Here is a 19,669-nt window from a genome sequence, read left to right as displayed (position 1 = left end):
GACACAAGTGGGTTTTTATGCTCTTCATCACTATACCAAATGATTGTTGAAATGCAGTTGGATTTACTACTATATGGAGTTCATGATTTCAAGACGCTAGACAGAGCGGAAGTATTGATGTTTAAGCAAACCAGGGGATGGGTGGGACTTGTGGATCCGACACGCTATACTTTTGGGATTGGTTAGATGACTGACATCTCTATTATTTCGTGGAATGTCAGGGGATTAAACTCAGCCATAAAAAGATCTCTTGTCTTTAAATATATACAAAAGTACGTACCTCACATATGTATACTGCAAGAGACGCATCTAGTGGGCTCCAAAATTCTTGGGGTTAAAAAGGCCTGGGTGGGGACGCATTACCACTCTACTTATTCCGGTTATGCCAGGGGAGTGAGCGCAGAGATCCGCAGATCCCTCCCATCTCAGATCCTTGATGTTAAAACTGACACTGAAGGTAGATATGTGATAATACATATGTCTGTTCACTCCAAACGGATGGTATTGGTGGGTTTGTATCTCCCCCCTCTTGCGAGGGCTCAACTTCTATACGATATTATGCAGCATGTCATGGGATATCATACTCAAGAAGTTTTTATTTTTGGAGATTTTAACTTAGTACCCTCTCAGGAGGCGGATAGACTCAACCCTGGGGCCCGCACCTCGTCGGAGCTGCAGAGCTGGGCGACTACCTTTGCTCTGACAGATGCATGGCGACATTTCTATCCCAGGGATCGAGAATTTACTTGCCATTCAGCCTCACACAGAGCTCTATCCCGAATAGATCTAGCATATCTGTCTGGAGATGCACTCTGCTGGGCGAGAGAGGTCAAACACCTGCCACGGGGTATATCAGACCACGCTCCCCTTAATCTTGTCATCTCCCTGGGTGGTTCATCGGCCCCAAGGCTATGGCGTCTATCCAGATTCTGGGCACTAGATGAAAAGATTTAGGAGGTAATACCGGAAGCTATTTGTAATTTTTGGTTGAGAAACAGGGAGTCGGCGGGCCCACAGACCCTCTGGGATACTTTCAAGGCATGGGTTAGGGGGGAATACATATCCCGTATATCTTCAATGCAGAGGGAGGCTGCTCGGTCCCTTGAGCGGCTGGAGGAGGTGGCGTGGGAGCGAGAAGCAGCTTATGTAAGGTCCCCCACTGAACCAAACTACTACACATGGCAGGGAGCCTTGAGGGAACTCTCCTTATTTAATGTAGAACAAACCAAGAAATCTATGCTACACTCCACACAGAGGATATTTGAATACGGCAATAAAAATGGAAGATTGTTAGCCTGGCTAGCACGTGGACAATTGGGTATTACACATATAGCAGGGGTACGGAGTGATAGTGGGGAATTGCTGACCTTACCGGAGGACATTAATGATAGATTTTCCTGCTACTTCAGGGATCTATACGCTTCTAGAGCTGGTGATAACCCTTTGTCGTTGCAGGAGTACTTAAACAGGGTCCCATTTCCTACGCTGTCTGACGAACATAGGGCAATGTTGGATAAAGATATCTCCCTAGAGGAGGTCCAGACTGCTATCGGGGGTCTACAGATAGGAAAGACACCTGGGGCGGATGGACTCCCTACGGAGTTCTACTCACAAAATATGGAGCTCCTTGCACCCAAACTCACATCCCTCTTCGCTGGGCTGGTCGGTGGAGGTGCTCTGCCGGAGTCCATGGAGGAGGCGGTCATTGTTTTGATCCATAAACAAGGTAAGGACCCCCAAGAATGCGCGTCATACAGGCCCATCTCATTACTTAATGTGGATATGAAAGTCTTGGCCAAGATCCTCGCCACTCGCCTCTCATCAGTTATATCGACATTAGTTCATGTTGATCAGACCGGCTTTATGCCGGGTAAGGGGACAGATATTAATATTAGACGCCTCTTCCTAAATTTGTCCATCACTCATAAAAACTGTGGGAGTAGGGTGATCGCCTCCTTGGATGCTGAAAAGGCGTTTGACTCTGTGGAGTGGGATTATCTTTGGGAAGTGCTAGGGCGATTTGGTTTTGGCCCTGGCTTTCTCCGTTGGATCCAGTTGCTTTACCGAGCGCCGAGAGCTAGGGTGCGCACCAACAATAGAGTCTCTGTCGCCTAGTTTATTCGCTCTCGCCTTGGAGCCCTTAGCGATATTAGTGAGAGAATCTTCAGAGGTCAGGGGGCTGCAGATTGGTAGACTGGAAGAGAAAATCTCCCTATATGCGGACGATGCATTGCTCTATTTAAACGATGCGGGACCATCTTTGATGGCTGCCTTGGACATTTTCGACAGATTTGGTGCTGCATCAGGGATTCGAATAAATTGGTCTAAGTCAGTCCTGTTCCCTCTGGATGGCGGGATCCCTGGTGCGACGGGTGGTACGCCCCTACAGTGGGTCTCAGAGTTCAAGTACCTTGGGGTCCGGGTATCCAGGGACACTGCCCAATACTATAATCTAAATATGATGCCTCTGCTCCGTCTCCTTAAAGAAAGATGTCGCGCATGGTCTGAACTGCCACTTAACTTACTAGGACGTATAAATATCCTAAAGATGATGCTTCTACCCAAGTTTACCTATCTTTTTAGGAATAGCCCAATTTGGCTACCAGCATCCTTCTTTCAGGAAATAGACAAACAAATTATCTCCTTTATTTGGAACGGAGCCATTCCAAGATTAGCCAAATCCACCCTACAACTGCCGACCCAGTTGGGGGGACTTGCCCTTCCTAATTTCAAACTGTATTGTTGGGCGGCGATGCTGGTGACGGCGTACTGGTGGTTTGAGGGGAAACGCTCCAACGCCGCGGTCTGTGTGGAGGCGGCACATTTAGGATCTATACAAGATCTGCAAAATCTGGTTTATAGGGGGGTAAAGGCATATGAGATGCTTCCTGCTCCGTCCAGGGCAACACTTCAAGTGTGGAGGATGGCTAGAAGGAGGTTCTCTCTTGTGGGGCGATGGGCGCCTGTCCAGCCTCTCTGGGGAAACCCTCAGTTGCCCCATTTCCGCACAATACCTGATCCTCAGCTCTGGGCGGGATTCGGAATCAAAACCCTCAGAGACATTATGCCCAATGGGGAACTGATGTCTTTTGCCCTTATGTCAAGGACGTATGGATTCCCGGGATGGATGTTTTTCCGATACGCACAGTTACGCCACGCGACTAGGGCACAATTTCCCACTCCTCCTCTCCTACAATTGGACCCGTTGGAGGATCTGCTTTCCAGCAGTGACCTAAAAAAGCCCCTGTCAGTTATATATACTACACTGCTCCCTAGGGAGATACCCAAGATGGACAGGCTATGGGATACCTGGAAATCGGATATTCCCACTTTGGAGAGGGAGGACTGGGAAACTTGTCTGGAACAAGGCCCCAAACTGGTAATATCAGCTGGAGATAAACTGACACAAACTAAATTTTTACACAGGGTCTATTTTACGCCGGCGAGACTATCCAAGATATACCCTGATAGGGATCCACATTGCCCTAGATGTCGAACTCAGATTGGCACGTTTATACACATGTTCTGGGACTGTCCTGCATTGTCAAAGTTCTGGTTGGGAGTGTATGATCATTTGAATGTTAGAATGGATCTATCTGTTCCAAAAACACCTGAGATAGCCCTCTTGGGAATACACGAGGATGAACACAGGTCACATCATAGTAAAATTCTAATATCACTCCTCTTCTATTATGCTAAAAAGGAGATTCTCGTTGGCTGGACCTCGGCTAACCCTCCGACCCTTTCCTCCTGGGAAAAGAGAGTAAACACTGCTTTGCCCCTCTACAGGCTGACATATATTAGTCGGGGATGCCCCTGGAAGTTCGACAAGGTCTGGCTGCCATGGATTGGTGGATGACAGTGCCCTTGGTTCTTTCAGTGGATGTCGGGTCACTGGGTTATGGGTGGGAGGGGTTGGATGACCCTGTGGTCATGCTGCTTCAAGGATGTAACTAACCTATTCACGCTTCCTTTTCTGGTTTAGTAGACGCCTCTCATGACTCCTTTATCTATTGATGTAACGACAAGCCTGATAGGCATACCAAGCATGATAAACAATCCACTACCAAATGTGTGTATATAGCTGCATTGGATACAGTATGTTAACTCCCATGTGAGTAAGAGTCTACCTATAGTCGGTTATATGATTCGTTTTTCCATGTACCTGCCTATACATGTCCTGTTTTATTTACCTTCTTTTTTTCTGTACTGCATTTTATACTTTTAAATAAAGCACTCCTGATTGTTAAAAAAAAAAAATGATTCCTATGCAGGGGTGGACTGGTCAGCAGGAGGATGGGGCAATCCACCAATGGGCCCCAAATATATGGACTAAAAACAGTGACAAAAGTACCTAGTGAGGGTCTTGTCCCATAGCATCTCCTGTCCTGTACACATATACAGTGTCTTGAAAAAGTATTCATACTCCTTGAAATTTTCCACATTTTGTCATGTTACAACCAAAAACGTAAATGTATTTTATTGGGATTTTATGTGATAGACCAACACAAAGTGGCACATAATTGTGAAGTATAAGGAAAATGATAAATGTTTTTTACATTTTTTAAGAAATAACTATGTGAAAAGTGTGGTGTGCATTTGTATTCAGCCCCCCTGAGTCAATACTTTGTAGAACCTCCTTTCACTGCAATTACAGCTACAAGTCTTTTTGGGGGATGTCTCTACCAGCTTTGCACATCTAGAGAGTGAAATTTTTGCCCATTCTACTTTGCAAAATAGCTCAAGCTCTGTCAGATTGGAAAAAGAGCATCTGTGAACAGCAATTTTCAAGTCTTGCCACAGATTCTCAATTGGATTTAGATCTAAACGTTGACTGGGCCATACCAACACATGAATATGCTTTGAACTAAACCATTCTATTGTAGCTCTGACTGTATGTTTAGGGTCGCTGTGTTACTTGAAAGTGCACCTCCACCCCAGTCTCAAGTCTTTTGCAGACTCTAACACATTTTCTTCTAAAATTGCCCTGTATTTGGCTTCTTCCTATCAACTCTGACCAGCTTCCCTGTCCCTTCTGAAGAAAGGAATCGCCACAGCATGATGCTGCCACCACCATGTTTCATGGTGGGGATGGTGTGTTCAGGGTTATGTGCAGTGTCAGTTTTAGATTCCCACCACACATAGCGTTTTGCTTTTAGGCCAAAAAGTTCAATTTTGGTCTCATCTGATCAGAGCACCTTCTTCCACATGTTTGCTGTGTCCCCCACATGGCTTCTCGCAAACTGCAAACCAGACTTTTTATGGCTTTCTTCTTGCCACTGTTCCATAAAGGCCAGATTTGTGGAGTGCACAACTAATATTTGTCCTGTGGACAGATTCTCCCACCTGAGCTGTGGATCTCTGCAGCTCCTCCAGAGTTACCATGGGCCTCTTGGCTGCTTCTCTGATGAATGCTCTCCTTGCCCAGCCTGTCAGTTTAGGTGGACGGCCCTGTCTTGGTAGGTTTGCAGTTGTGCCATACTCTTTCCATTTTCGGATGATGGATTGAACAGTGCTCCGTGAGATGTTTAAAGCTTGGAATATTTTTTTATAACCTAACCCTGCTTTACACTTCTCCACAACTTTATCCCTGACTTCTCTGGTGTGTTCCTTGGCCTTCATAATGCTGTTTGTTCACTAAGGTTCTCTAACAAACCTCTGAGGGCTTCACGGAACAGCTGTATTTATACTGAGATTAAATTACATACAGGTGGATTCTATTTACTAATTAGGTGACTTCTGAAGGTAATTGGTTCCACTAGATTTTAGTTAGGGGTATCAGAGTAAAGGGGCTGAATACAAAGATATTTATTTGTAAAAAAAAATTGAAAATCATTTATAATTTTCCTTCCACTTCACAATTATGTGCCACTTTATGTTGGTCTGTCACATAAAATCCCAATAAAATACATTTACTTTTTTGGTTGTAACATGACAAAATGTGGAAAATTTCAAGGGGTGTGAATACTTTTTCAAGGCACTGTAATACACACTATAGTTACTAAGAGATGGCAGCAGTGTGCATCCAGTGCCTGGACCCTGGAGTATGTGGTACTTAGCGGGGCCAGCAGGGTGTGTGGTAAATGGATAGCTTGGCTGTAATTGGCAGCTCTCTATGCTGTCATTTACATAATCCAGCACACCCACCACTCTGAAATCAGTACAAACCGCTGCCATGCTGAGGAAGCCTGTATGTGTCCCTACCTGCCTGCGGAGTTCTGCCAATGCAAAGGAAACAGCAAGAAGTTATTAGCAACAGTAATAGGTTGGGAGGTTTTATTCAGTGCTTTGTAACCATGACCAGTGTAGTGGTGTAGTTGCCACTAGTAACAAACATCCACCAATTCACCCCGCTGCCAGATTCCCGTACATCACTTGCAGAGACAATGAACAGTCCTTTTCTGGTTTTGTTTTTGTTTAATGAGGGGTACAACTTGGTTGGGGAAAGGGGTATATGGGAAGCCCATAGAATAGTTCACTTTTGCCATCATATTTGTAGATTTTACAGGTTAGCACATAGTTAGAGCCTGAAGAAATGATGTGTATGTTTAACTGCTATGACCTTTCTGCTGCATCACCATGCAGACTATTGCTCCTCCTCCTCTGCTTAACTCCCGCAGACTATTGCTTCCAAGACTTCCTCACCCATGACCGTGTAGGAATATGGACATCTCTCTTGATCGTGTAAGGGTGATGTTCCCAGCAATCCTCTCCTCCTGCACAAACTAATATTCTATTGGCTTTGCTTACAGCAGCTTGGCATTGCATGCCATTCCTAAGCCTATCATCTACTAGGACCCCCAGGTCCTTTTCCATCCTAGATTCCCCCAGAGGTTCTCCCCCCAGTGTATAGATTGCATTCATATTTCTGCCACCCAAATGCATTATTTTACATTTTTCTACAATAAACCTGCCATGTAGTTGCGCACCCCATTCATTTGTTCAGATCTTCTTGCAAGGTTTCCACATCCTGTTTTAACTTGTTGCTAATGTTTTTGCATGTTTTAATAAAAAACAAATCTTATTAAAAAAAACAAAAAAAAAAACTGAATGTGTCAACATTTTGAGTAAATGAAAATGCTCAATGATGTTCGTCTCTAAAAATGAGGCAAAAGCAGTCCCTACTGCCTGAGCTCCCATTCACACCTGAATATCTTTGCATGTGCTCACCTGTCTATGACAACAGTCAGCAATATGCAGAGCTTATTTTTTTCAGAGAATAGGTGCAGGAACCCACCCAAGTCCCCCCTTTTGGCTGCCCCCACCCACCTCCGACCACCGTCCCTTTTAGATAATACAGAACAAGGTATCATTTTGTGGTGCTAAGTAATTTGCATAGACTTTGCAAAGGGATAACAAGACTTTTGCATAGGGATAACAAGAAATAAAGGAAGATATATCCCCACTAGGGATGAGCCGAACACCCCCTGGTTCGGTTCGCACCAGAACTTGCGAACAGACAAAAAATTTGTGCGAACACCGTTAAAGTCTATGGGACACAACGTGAAAAATCAAAAGTGCTCATTTTAAAGGCTTATATGCATGTTATTGCCATAAAAAAGTGTTTGGGGACCCGGGTACTGCCCCAGGGGACATGTATCATAGCAAAAAAAAGGTTTTAAAACGGCCGTTTTTTCAGGAGCAGTGATTTTAAGAATGCTTAAAGTGAAACAATAAAAATTAAATATTCCTTTAACCGCTTGCCGACTGCCTCACGCAGATATACTGCAGCAGAAGGGCTCATACAGGCAGAATCATGTACCTGTACATTCCCCTTTAAGAGGCGGCCAGCGCGCGCGCTGCTGGCAAGCTTCATGAGTCGGGTCGCGGGTCCCGCGGACTCGATCGCCGCGGGGATACCAGCGATCGCCTCACGGGAAGGAAAAATGGGGAGATGCTAATGTAAACAAGCATCTCCCCGTTCTGCCTAGTGACACTGTCACTGATCTCTGCTCCCTGTCATCGGAGCAGAGATCAGTGACGTGTCACACACAGCCATGCACCTCACAGTTAGAAACACGCCCCTAGGACACACTTAACCTCTACACTGCCACCTATTGGTTAACCCCTTCACTGCCAGTGTCATTTACACAGGAATCAGTGCATTTGTATAGCACTGATTGCTGTATAAATGACAATGGTCCCAAAAATGTGTCAAAAATGTCCGATGTGTCCGCCATAATGTCGCAGTCACAATAAAAATCGCTGATTGCCGCCTGCACTGTATTATTTACTGTACACTGCCGAATGCACTGTATATATAGGCTACGCTGAATGCAGAGTATATATATATATGTATGTATATATATATATATATATATATATATATATATATATATATATATATACATATACACACGGGCGCTGTGTAAGCCACCTTATATAATGCGGGGCATGGACTTAGTCCCCCTGAGCCATGATTGGCCAAAGGCACCCTGCCTTTGGTCAATTATCGCTCTCGCTGAGGAGCGCACTGTGATTGGCCAAAGCATGCAGGGCAGGTGTATGCTTTGGCCAATCATCATGCAGCAATGCACTGCGGTCTTGCAGTGCATTATGGGGGGCTCGAATTTGCCATGAACGCCCCATAAAATTCACTGTTCGGCGAACACCCGATGTTCGAGTCGAACTTACGGTCGACTCAAACTCGAAGCTCACCCCTAACCCCCAGAGCAACAAAAGATATACCCCAGCAAAAATAGATCCCTCATCAACAATAGACCCTCCAGCTGCCATCAACAATAGACCCTCCAACACACCCCAGCACCCCTTGCTATTACATACATTCAGTGCTAGAGGTCCCGGAACTACGTTCCCACTGAAAAAAAGATAGGAATCCTGTTTTTTTCAATACAGACTGATCACACCTCTATACTCAGTTGCACATAAAAGTACAAGAGTTTTTCTTGTGTTGTGCATTCTTGGCCCCATAGACTTCAGTTGAAGTGCCTGTAAGCATGCAACACAATTTCATGTCTGAACAACTGCTCTCCTCCTACCCAGGAGCCTGCAGAAGACCTCATTCTCACCAACACTGTCAAGATTTTTTAAAGATTTCATTTGAGATTTCTTTTCCAAATGTATACAAACAGGCAAAAAAGCATTACAAGTTTCCCATAGCCAATTACAGGTTAAGACTTGGGTTGGTGGTTAAAAGACCCACCTTGAGAGAACTTCACACAGGGAGAGTCAAGGAGTGTATGCATAGGCATAACAAATCTATACTATGCTGTGCTATGTAACGATTTTTCAGTGGTGCCATTCAAACTGTGCATTTAGCTGCTTTAGGTGCGGTCAGTTTAGCTGTGTTTAAAGAAAATAGAATCTCTGCATCCAGGATCTGATTAGACACTTTAAATCAGGGGTAGGCAACCTTTGAGAGGTGGAGATCTACCTGGACAACATGGAAGAGATCAAAGATCACCAGGGGCCGTGCCCTCTTTAAAAAAAAAAAAAAAATTAACTAGCAACCCCCCAATGAAAAGTAAATACGGCATAAAGAAAACTTAGAAAAAACAAATTTTCTTTAGGATATTCTATACTAAAATTTAGCTTCAGTGAGAAACTCAGCATTTACATTCATTCACAATTTTTTTTTCATGTCTGGGGAGTAATTGGCTACCCGCACAAAGCAGAACATCTGGTACTGCTGGCTGATTTCTTCGGCTGGCTTCAGGCCTGGCTATCTGCTCTGAATCCTGACCAGTGTAAGTAGGATATAGGGCAGTGTACAAGGGTTAGTAGGATGTAGGGTAGCGTACAGAGGTCAGTAGTATGTAGGGCAGTGTACAGGGGTCAGTAGTATGTAGGGCAGTGTACAGGGGTCAGTAGTATGTAGGGCAGTGTACCGGGGTTAGTAGGATGTAGGGTAGCGTATAGAGGTCAATAGGATGTAGGGCAGTGTACAGAGATCAGCATTGGCCGCCCATCCATTAGGGGCGCCGCCCCCTCTTTTCACGCCACCCCCTATATGCAATGGATAGATTCATGCATAGCCAATCAGAAGTGGGTGTGAGACACGTCTTCCGACTGGCCAAAAAGCGAAGTCTCCCGACTGGCCGCCGAGGAGGAGGGAGGAAACAGAAGCTGCTGCCACCGCGATGATCTGTGGAGAGCAGGAGAATGGGTGGCCACCACTGCCGAGCAGGGGAAGTCGCCGGTGATGGGGTAAGTGCTACCGACCAACCGGGGGGGGGGGATTGGTGTCTTACTGTTTGCCCACCCACAAAATTTTTCCACCGGCCGCCACTGGAGATCGATAGTATGTAGGACAGTGTACAAAGATCAGTAGGATGTACAGCAGTGTCCAGCCAGGAGTCAGTAGTATGTAGGGCAGTGTACAGGGGTCAGTAGTATGTAGGACAGTGTACAGGTGTTAGTAGGATATAGGGTAGCGTAAAGGGATCAGTAGTATGTAGGGCAGTGTACAGGGCTCAGTAGTATGTAGGGCAGTGTACAGAGGTCAGTAGTATGTAGGGCAGTGTACAGAGGTCAGTAGTATGTAGGGCAGTGTACAGAGGTCAGTAGTAAGCAGGGCAGTGTACAGGGATCAGTAGTATGTAGGGCAGTGTACAGGGCTCAGTAGTATGTAGGGCAGTGTACAGGGCTCAGTAGTATGTAGGGCAGTGTACAGGGCTCAGTAGTATGTAGGGCAGTGTACAGAGCTCAGTAGGATATAGGGCAGTGTACAGAGGTCAGTAGTATGTAGGGCAGTGTACCGGGCTCAGTAGGATGAAGGGCAGTGTACAGGGGTCAGTAGTATGTAGGGCAGTGTACAGAGCTCAGTAGGATATAGGGCAGTGTACAGAGGTCAGTAGTATGTAGGGCAGTGTACAGGGGTCAGTAGTATGTAGGGTATTGTACAGGAGTTAGTAGAATGTATGGTAGCGTACAGAAGTCAGTAGGATGTAGAGCAGTATACAGAGGTCAGTAGGATGTAGGACAGTGTACAGAGATCAGTAGGATGTAGCGCAGTGTACAGGGGTCAGTAGTAGGTAGGGCAGTGTCCATGGGTCAGTAGTATGTAGGACAGTGTACAGAGGTCAGTAGTATGTAGGGCAGTGTACAGAGGTCAGTAGTATGTAGGGCAGTGTACCAGGCTTAGTAGGATGAAGGGCAGTGTGCAGGGGTCAGTAGTATGTAGGGCAGTGTACAGAGGTCAGTAGTATGTAGGGCAGTGTCCATGGGTCAGCAGTATGTATGCAGTGTACAGAGGTCAGTAGTATGTAGGGCACTGTGCAGGGGTCATAAGTATGTTGGGTATTGTACAGGAGTTAGTAGGATGTATGGTAGCGTATAGAAGTCAGTAGGATGTAGGGCAGTATACAAAGGTCAGTAGGATGTAGGACAGTGTACAGAGATCAGTAGGATATAGGGAAGTGTACAGAGGTCAGTAGTATGTAGCGCAGTGTACAGGGGTCAGTAGTAGGTAGGGCAGTGTCCATGGGTCAGTAGTATGTAGGACATTGTACAGAGGTCAGTAGTATGTAGGGCAGTGTACAGGGATCAGTAGTATGTAGGGCAGTGTACAGAGGTCAGTAGTATGTAGGGCAGTGTACCGGGCTCAGTAGGATGAAGGGCAGTGTACAGGGGTCAGTAGTATGTAGGGCAGTGTACAGAGGTCAGTAGTATGTAGGGCAGTGTACAGGGGTCAGTAGTATGTAGGGTATTGTACAGGAGTTAGTAGGATGTAGGACAGTGTACAGAGATCAGTAGGATGTAGCGCAGTGTACAGGGGTCAGTAGTATGTAGGACAGTGTACAGAGGTCAGTAGTATGTAGGGCAGTGTACAGAGGTCAGTAGTATGTAGGGCAGTGTACCGGGCTTAGTAGGATGAAGGGCAGTGTACAGGGGTCAGTAGTATGTAGGGCAGTGTACAGAGGTCAAAAGTAGGTAGGGCAGTGTCCATGGGTCAGTAGTATGTATGCAGTGTACAGAGGTCAGTAGTATGTAGGGTATTGTACAGGAGTTAGTAGGATGTATGGTAGCGTATAGAAGTCAGTAGGGTGTAGGGCAGTATACAAAGGTCAGTAGAATGTAGGACAGTGTACAGAGATCAGTAGGATGTAGGGAAGTGTACAGAGGTCAGTAGTATGTAGCGCAGTGTACAGGGGTCAGTAGTAGGTAGGGCAGTGTCCATGGGTCAGTAGTATGTAGGACAGTGTACAGAGGTCAGTAGTATGTAGGGCAGTGTGCAGAGGTCAGTAGTATGTAGGGCAGTGTACCGGGCTCAGTAGTATGTAGGGTATTGTACAGAAGTCAGTAGGATGTAGGGCAGTGTACAGAGGTCAGTAGGATGTAGGACAATATACAGAAGTCTGTAGGATGTAGGGCAGTATACAGAGGTCAGTAGGATGTAGGGCAGTGTACAGGGGTCAGTAGTAGGTATGGCAGTGTCCATGGGTCAGTAGTATGTAGGGCAGTGTACAGAGGTCAGTAGTATGTAGTGCAGTGTACAGGGGTCAGTAGTAGGTAGGGCAGTGTCCATGGGTCAGTAGTATGTAGGACAGTGTACAGAGGTCAGTAGTAGGTAGGGCAGTGTCCATGGGTCAGTAGTATGTATGCAGTGTACAGCGGTCAGTAGTATGTAGGGCAGTGTGCAGGGCTCAGTAGGATGAAGGGCAGTGTACAGGGCTCAGTAGTGGGCATATCTCCCAACTTTTTGAGATGGGAATGAGAGACACCTATCAGCAAAAGCATGCAAGCATAGGACACACCCCTTGCCACGCCCCCTTTAGGGAGAATTGCACAAAAAACAAGATTGGTTAAACCCACAAGTGCTTTTTTTTACCACTACTATTCCTTTATATTGGCTTTTGGAATTTACAAATGCAGCAATTTAGAAATCAGATGAAAGGTTTAGTGCTGGAAAACACTTTTTGATAGATAAAAAGTGCATTTTATATACAACTATATAGATCAGACCAAAATGAAGGACAATGAGGTGGAATGAGGGACAGAAGGACATTGCTCCAAATCAGGGACAGTCCCTCAAAATCAGGGATAGTTGGGAGCTATGGTAGTAGGTAGGACAGTGTACAGGGGTCAGTAGTATGTAGGGCAGTGTACGGGGGTCAGTAGTATGTAGGGTATTGTACAGGGGTTAGTAGGATGTAGGGTGTTGTACAGGGGTTAGTAGGATGTAGGGAAGAGTACAGAATTCAGTAGGATGTAGGGCAGTCTCTGGGTTCAGTAATTTGTAGGGCAGTGTAAAGGACTCAGTAGGATGAAGGGCAGTGTACAGGGGTCAGTAGTATGTAGGACAGTGTACAGGGGTTAGTAGGATATAGGGTAGAGTAAAGGGGTCAGTAGTATGTAAAGCAGTGTACAGAGGTCAGTAGGATGAAGGGCAGTGTACAGGACTCAGCAGTAAGTAGGGCAGTGTACAGGGGTCAGTAGTATGTAGGGCAGTGTACAGAGATCAGTAGTATGTAGGGCAGTGTACAGAGGTCAGTAGGATGTAGGGCAGTGTACATGGCTCAGTAGGATGAAGAGCAGTGTACAGAGGTCAGTAGTATGTAGGGCTGTGTACAGAGGTCAGTAGTATGTAGGGCAGAGTACAGGGGTCAATAGTATGTAGGGTCAGTAGGATGTAGGGCAGTGTACAGAGATCAGTAGGATGTAGGGTAGTTTCCAGGGGTCAGTAGTAGGTAGGGCAGTGTACAGAGGTCAGTAGTATGTAGGGCAGTGTACAGAGGTCAGTAGTATGTAGGGCAGTGTACAGAGGTCAGTAGGATGTAGGGCAGTGTACAGAGGTCAGTAGTATGTAGGGCAGTGTACAGAGGTCAGTAGTATGTAGGGCAGTGTACATGGCTCAGTAGCATGAAGGGCAGTGTACAGAGGTCAGTAGTAGGTAGGGCTGTGTACAGAGGTCAGTAGTATGTAGGGCAGAGTACAGGGGTCAGTAGTATGTAGGGTATTGTACAGGAGTTAGTAGAATGTATGGTAGCGTACAGAAGTCAGTAGGATGTAGGGCAGTATACAGAGGTCAGTAGGATGTAGGGCAGTGTACAGAGATCAGTAGGATGTAGGGCAGTTTCCAGGGGTCAGTAGTAGGTAGGGCAGTGTACAGAGGTCAGTAGTATGTAGGGCAGTGTGCAGGGCTCAGTAGGATGAAGGGCCGTGTACAGGGGTCAGTAGGATGTAGGGCAATGTACAGAGCTTAGTAGGATGAAGGGCAGTGTACAGGGGTCAGTAGTAGGTAGGGTAGTGTACAGGGGTCAGTAGTATGTAGGGCAGTGTACAGGGGTCAGTAGTATGTAGGGTATTGTACAGGGGTTAGTAGGATGTAGGGAAGAGTACAGAATTCAGCAGGATGTAGGGCAGTGTACAGAGATCAGTAGGATGTAGGGCAGTGTACAGAGATCAGTAGGATGTAGGGCAGTGTACAGAGGTCAGTAGTATGTAGGGTATTGTACAGAGGTTAGTAGGATGTAGGTTATTGTACAGGGGTTAGTAGGATGTAGGGAAGAGTACAGAATTCAGTAGGATGTAGGGCAGTGTACAGAGGTCAGTAGGATGTAGGGCAGTGTCCATAGGTCAGTAGTATGTATGCAGTGTACAGAGGTCAGTAGTAAGTAGGGCACTGTGCAGGGGTCAGTAGTATGTAGGGTATTGTACAGGAGTTAGTAGGATGTATGGTAGCGTACAGAAGTCAGTAGGATGTAGGGCAGTATACAAAGGTCAGTAGGATGTAGGTCAGTGTACAGAGATCAGTAGGATGTAGGGAAGTGTACAGAGGTCAGTAGTATGTAGGGCAGTGTACAGAGGTCAGTAGTATGTAGAACAGTGTACAGAGGTCAGTAGTATGTAGGGCAGTGTACAGAGGTCAGTAGTATGTAGGGCAGTGTGCAGGGCTCAATAGGATGAAGGGCAGTGTACAGGGCTCAGTAGTGGGCATACCTCCCAACTTTTTGAGATGGGAATGAGAGACACCTATCAGCAAAAGCATGCAAGCATAGGACACACCCCTTGCCACGCCCCCTTTAGGGAGAATTGCACAAAAAAACAAGATTGGTTAAACCCACAAGTGCTTTTTTTTACCACTACTATTCCTTTAAATTCGGCTTATGGAATTTACAAATGCAGCAATTTAGAAATCAGATGAAAGGTTTAGCGCTGGAAAACACTTTTTGATAGATAAAAAGTGCATTTTATATACAACTATATGGATCAGACCAAAATGAAGGACAATGAGGTGGAATGAGGGACAGAAGGACATTGCTCCAAATCAGGGACAGTCCCTCAAAATCAGGGATAGTTGGGAGCTATGGTAGTAGGTAGGGCAGTGTACAGGGGTCAGTAGTATGTAGGGTATTGTACAGGGGTTAGTAGGATGTAGGGAAGAGTACAGAATTCAGTAGGATGTAGGGCAGTCTCTGGGTTCAGTAATTTGTAGGGCAGTGTAAAGGACTCAGGAGGATGAAGGGCAGTGTACAGGGGTCAGTAGTATGTAGGACAGTGTACAGGGGTTAGTAGGATATAGGGTAGCGTAAAGGGGTCAGTAGTATGTAGAGCAGTGTACAGAGGTCAGTAGGATGAAGGGCAGTGTACAGGAGTCAGCAGTAAGTAGGGCAGTGTACAGGGATCAGTAGTATGTAGGGCAGTGTACAGAGGTCAGTAGTATGTAGGGCAGTGTACATGGCTCAGTAGGATGAAGGGCAGTGTACAGGGGTCAGTAGTATGTAGGGCTGTGTACAGAGGTCAGTAGTATGTAGGGCAGAGTACAGGGGTCAGTAGTATGTAGAGTATTGTACAGAGGTCAGTAGTATGTAGGGCAGTGTACATGGCTCAGTAGGATGAAGGGCAGTGTACAGGGGTCAGTAGTATGTAGGGCAGTGTACAGAGGTCAGTAGTATGTATGCAGTGTACAGAGGTCAGTAGTAAGTAGGGCACTGTGCAGGGGTCAGTAGTATGTAGGGTATTGTACAGGAGTTAGTAGGATGTATGGTAGCGTACAGAAGTCAGTAGGATGTAGGGCAGTATACAAAGGTCAGTAGGATGTAGGACAGTGTACAGAGATCAGTAGGATGTAGGGAAGTGTACAGAGGTCAATAGTATGTAGCGCAGTGTACAGGGGTCAGTAGTAGGTAGAGCAGTGTCCATGGGTCAGTAGTATGTAGGACAGTGTACAGAGGTCAGTAGTATGTAGGGCAGTGTACAGAGGTCAGTAGTATGTAGGGCAGTGTACAGAGGTCAGTAGTATGTAGGGCAGTGTACCGGGCTCAGTAGTATGTAGGGTATTGTACAGAAGTCAGTAGGATGTAGGGCAGTGTACAGAGGTCAGTAGGATGTAGGACAGTGTATAGAGGTCAGTAGGATGTAGGGCAGTGTACAGAGGTCAGTAGGATGTAGGGCAGTGTACAGGGGTCAGTAGTAGGTAGGGCAGTGTCCATGGGTCAGTAGTATGTAGGACAGTGTACAGAGGTCAGTAATATGTAGTGCAGTGTACAGGGGTCAGTATTAGGTAGGGCAGTGTCCATGGGTCAGTAGTATGTAGGACAGTGTACAGAGGTCAGTAGTATGTAGGACAGTGTACAGAGGTCAGTAGTAGGTAGGGCAGTGTCCATGGGTCAGTAGTATGTACGGCAGTGTACAGCGGTCAGTAGTATGTAGGGCAGTGTGCAGGGCTCAATAGGATGAAGGGCAGTGTACAGAGCTCAGTAGTGGGCATACCTCCCAACTTTTTGAGATGGGAATGAGAGACACCTATCAGCAAAAGCATGCAAGCATAGGACACACCCCTTGCCACGCCCCCTTTAGGGAGAATTGCACAAAAAAACAAGATTGGTTAAGCCCACAAGTGCTTTTTTTTACCACTACTATTCCTTTAAATTCGGCTTATGGAATTTACAAATGCAGCAATTTAGAAATCAGACGAAAGGTTTAGCGCTGGAAAACACTTTTTGATAGATAAAAAGTGCATTTTATATACAACTATATGGATCAGACCAAAATGAAGGACAATGAGGTGGAATGAGGGACAGAAGGACATTGCTCCAAATCAGGGACAATCCCTCAAAATCAGGGATAGTTGGGAGCTATGGTAGTATGTAGGGCAGTGTACAGGGGTCAGTAGTATGTAGGGCAGTGTACGGGGGTCAGTAGTATGTAGGGTATTGTACAGGGGTTAGTAGGATGTAGGGAAGAGTACAGAATTCAGTAGGATGTAGGGCAGTCTCTGGGTTCAGTAATTTGTAGGGCAGTGTAAAGGACTCAGTAGGATGAAGGGCAGTGTACAGGGGTCAGTAGTATGTAGGACAGTGTACAGAGGTTAGTAGGATATAGGGTAGCGTAAAGGGGTCAGTAGTATGTAGAGCAGTGTACAGAGGTCAGTAGGATGAAGGGCAGTGTACAGGAGTCAGCAGTAAGTAGGGCAGTGTACAGGGATCAGTAGTATGTAGGGCAGTGTACAGAGGTCAGTAGTATGTAGGGCAGTGTACAGAGATCAGTAGTATGTAGGGCAGTGTACAGAGGTCAGTAGTATGTAGGGCAGTGTACAGAGGTCAGTAGTATGTAGGGCAGTGTACAGAGGTCAGTAGTATGTAGGGCAGTGTACAGAGGTCAGTAGTATGTAGGGCAGTGTACAGAGGTCAGTAGTATGTAGGGCAGTGTACAGAGGTCAGTAGTATGTAGGGCAGTGTACAGAGGTCAGTAGTATGTAGGGCAGTGTACAGAGGTCAGTAGTATGTAGGGCAGTGTACCGGGCTCAGTAGGATGAAGGGCAGTGTACAGGGGTCAGTAGTATGTAGGGCAGTGTACATGGCTCAGTAGGAAGAAGGGCAGTGTACAGGGGTCAGTAGTATGTAGGGCTGTGTACAGAGGTCAATAGTATGTAGGGCAGAGTACAGGGGTCAGTAGTATGTAGGGTATTGTACAGAGGTCAGTAGTATGTAGGGCAGTGTACAGAGGTCAGTAGTATGTAGGGCAGTGTACAGAGGTCAGTAGTATGTAGGGCAGTGTACAGAGGTCAGTAGTATGTAGGGCAGTGTACAGAGGTCAGTAGTATGTAGGGCAGTGTACAGAGGTCAGTGGTATGTAGGGCAGTGTACCGGGCTCAGTAGGATGAAGGGCAGTGTACAGGGGTCAGTAGTATGTAGGGCTGTGTACAGAGGTCAGTAGTATGTAGGGCAGAGTACAGGGGTCAGTAGTATGTAGGGTATTGTACAGGAGTTAGTAGAATGTATGGTAGCGTACAGAAGTCAGTAGGATGTAGGGCAGTATACAGAGGTCAGTAGGATGTAGGGCAGTGTACAGAGATCAGTAGGATGAAGGGCAGTGTACAGGGGTCAGTAGTTTGTAGGGCAGTGTACAGAGGTCAGTAGTATGTAGGGTATTGTACAGGGGTTAGTAGGATGTAGGGAAGAGTACAGAATTCAGTAGGATGTAGGGCAGTGTACAGAGGTCAGTAGGATGTAGGACAGTGTACAGGGGTCAGTAGGATATAGGGCAGTCTCTGGGGTCAGTAATATGTAGGGCAGTGTACAGAGGTCAATAGTATGTAGGACAGTGTACAGGGGTTAGTAGGATATAGGGTAGCGTAAAGGGGTCAGTAGTATGTAGAGCAGTGTACAGAGGTCAGTAGGATGAAGGGCAGTGTACAGGAGTCAGCAGTAAGTAGGGCAGTGTACAGGGATCAGTAGTATGTAGGGCAGTGTACAGAGGTCAGTAGTATGTAGGGTATTGTACAGGAGTTAGTAGAATGTATGGTAGCGTACAGAAGTCAGTAGGATGTAGGGCAGTATACAGAGGTCAGTAGGATGTAGGGCAGTGTACAGAGATCAGTAGGATGAAGGGCAGTGTACAGGGGTCAGTAGTTTGTAGGGCAGTGTACAGAGATCAGTAGAATGTAGGACAGTGTACAGGGGTCAGTAGGATTTAGGGCAATCTCTGGGGTCAGTAATATGTAGGGCAGTGTACAGAGGTCAATAGTATGTAGGGCAGTGTACAGGAGTCTGTACACTGTCCTACGTATGGTATTACTGAGGTCAGTAGTAGGTAGAGCAGTGTACAAAGAACAATAGGATGAAGAGAAGTGTGCAGAGGTCAGCGGTATGAAGAACAGTGTATTGGGATCAGTAGAGCAGAGGACAGGGGGGTCAGGAGGGTATGGTGCAAGGGGGTCAGGGGTCAGGAGGGTATGGTATTGGGAGGTCAGGAGACCATGATGCAGAAAGGTGAGGAGGGTACAGTACTGAGGAGTCAAGAGGGAATGATGGGGGGGGGGTCAGGAGGGCATGGTATTGGAAGGGTCAGGAGGGCACGGTACTAGGGGCTCAGGAGGGCAGAGTACAGGAGGTTCAGGAGAGCCCGGTAATGGGGGGTCAGGAGAGTATGGTATTGGGGGGTCAGGAGGGCAGTACATGGGGATTAGGAGGGTATGGTATTGGGGGGCTAGGAGGGCACAGTACTAGGGGCTCAGAAAGGCAGAGTACGGGGGGTCAGGCGGGCATGGTGCAATGAGGTCAGGAGGGCATGGTGCAAGAAGGTCAGGAGGGCATGGTGCAGGGAGGTCAGGAGGACATGGTGCAGAGAGGTCAGGAGGACATAGTGCAATGAGGTCAGAAGGGCATGGTGCAAGAAGGTCAGGAGGGCATGGTGCAGGGAGGTCAGGAGGACATGGTGCAGAGAGGTCAGGAGGACATGGTGCAACGAGGTCAGGAGGGCATGG

The sequence above is a fragment of the Aquarana catesbeiana genome, linkage group LG05 (genome assembly GCF_042186555.1).
Source record: "Aquarana catesbeiana isolate 2022-GZ linkage group LG05, ASM4218655v1, whole genome shotgun sequence".
In the NCBI taxonomy this organism is placed as follows: Eukaryota; Metazoa; Chordata; class Amphibia; order Anura; family Ranidae; genus Aquarana; species Aquarana catesbeiana.
Note: the sequence above shows the minus strand (reverse complement) of the source record.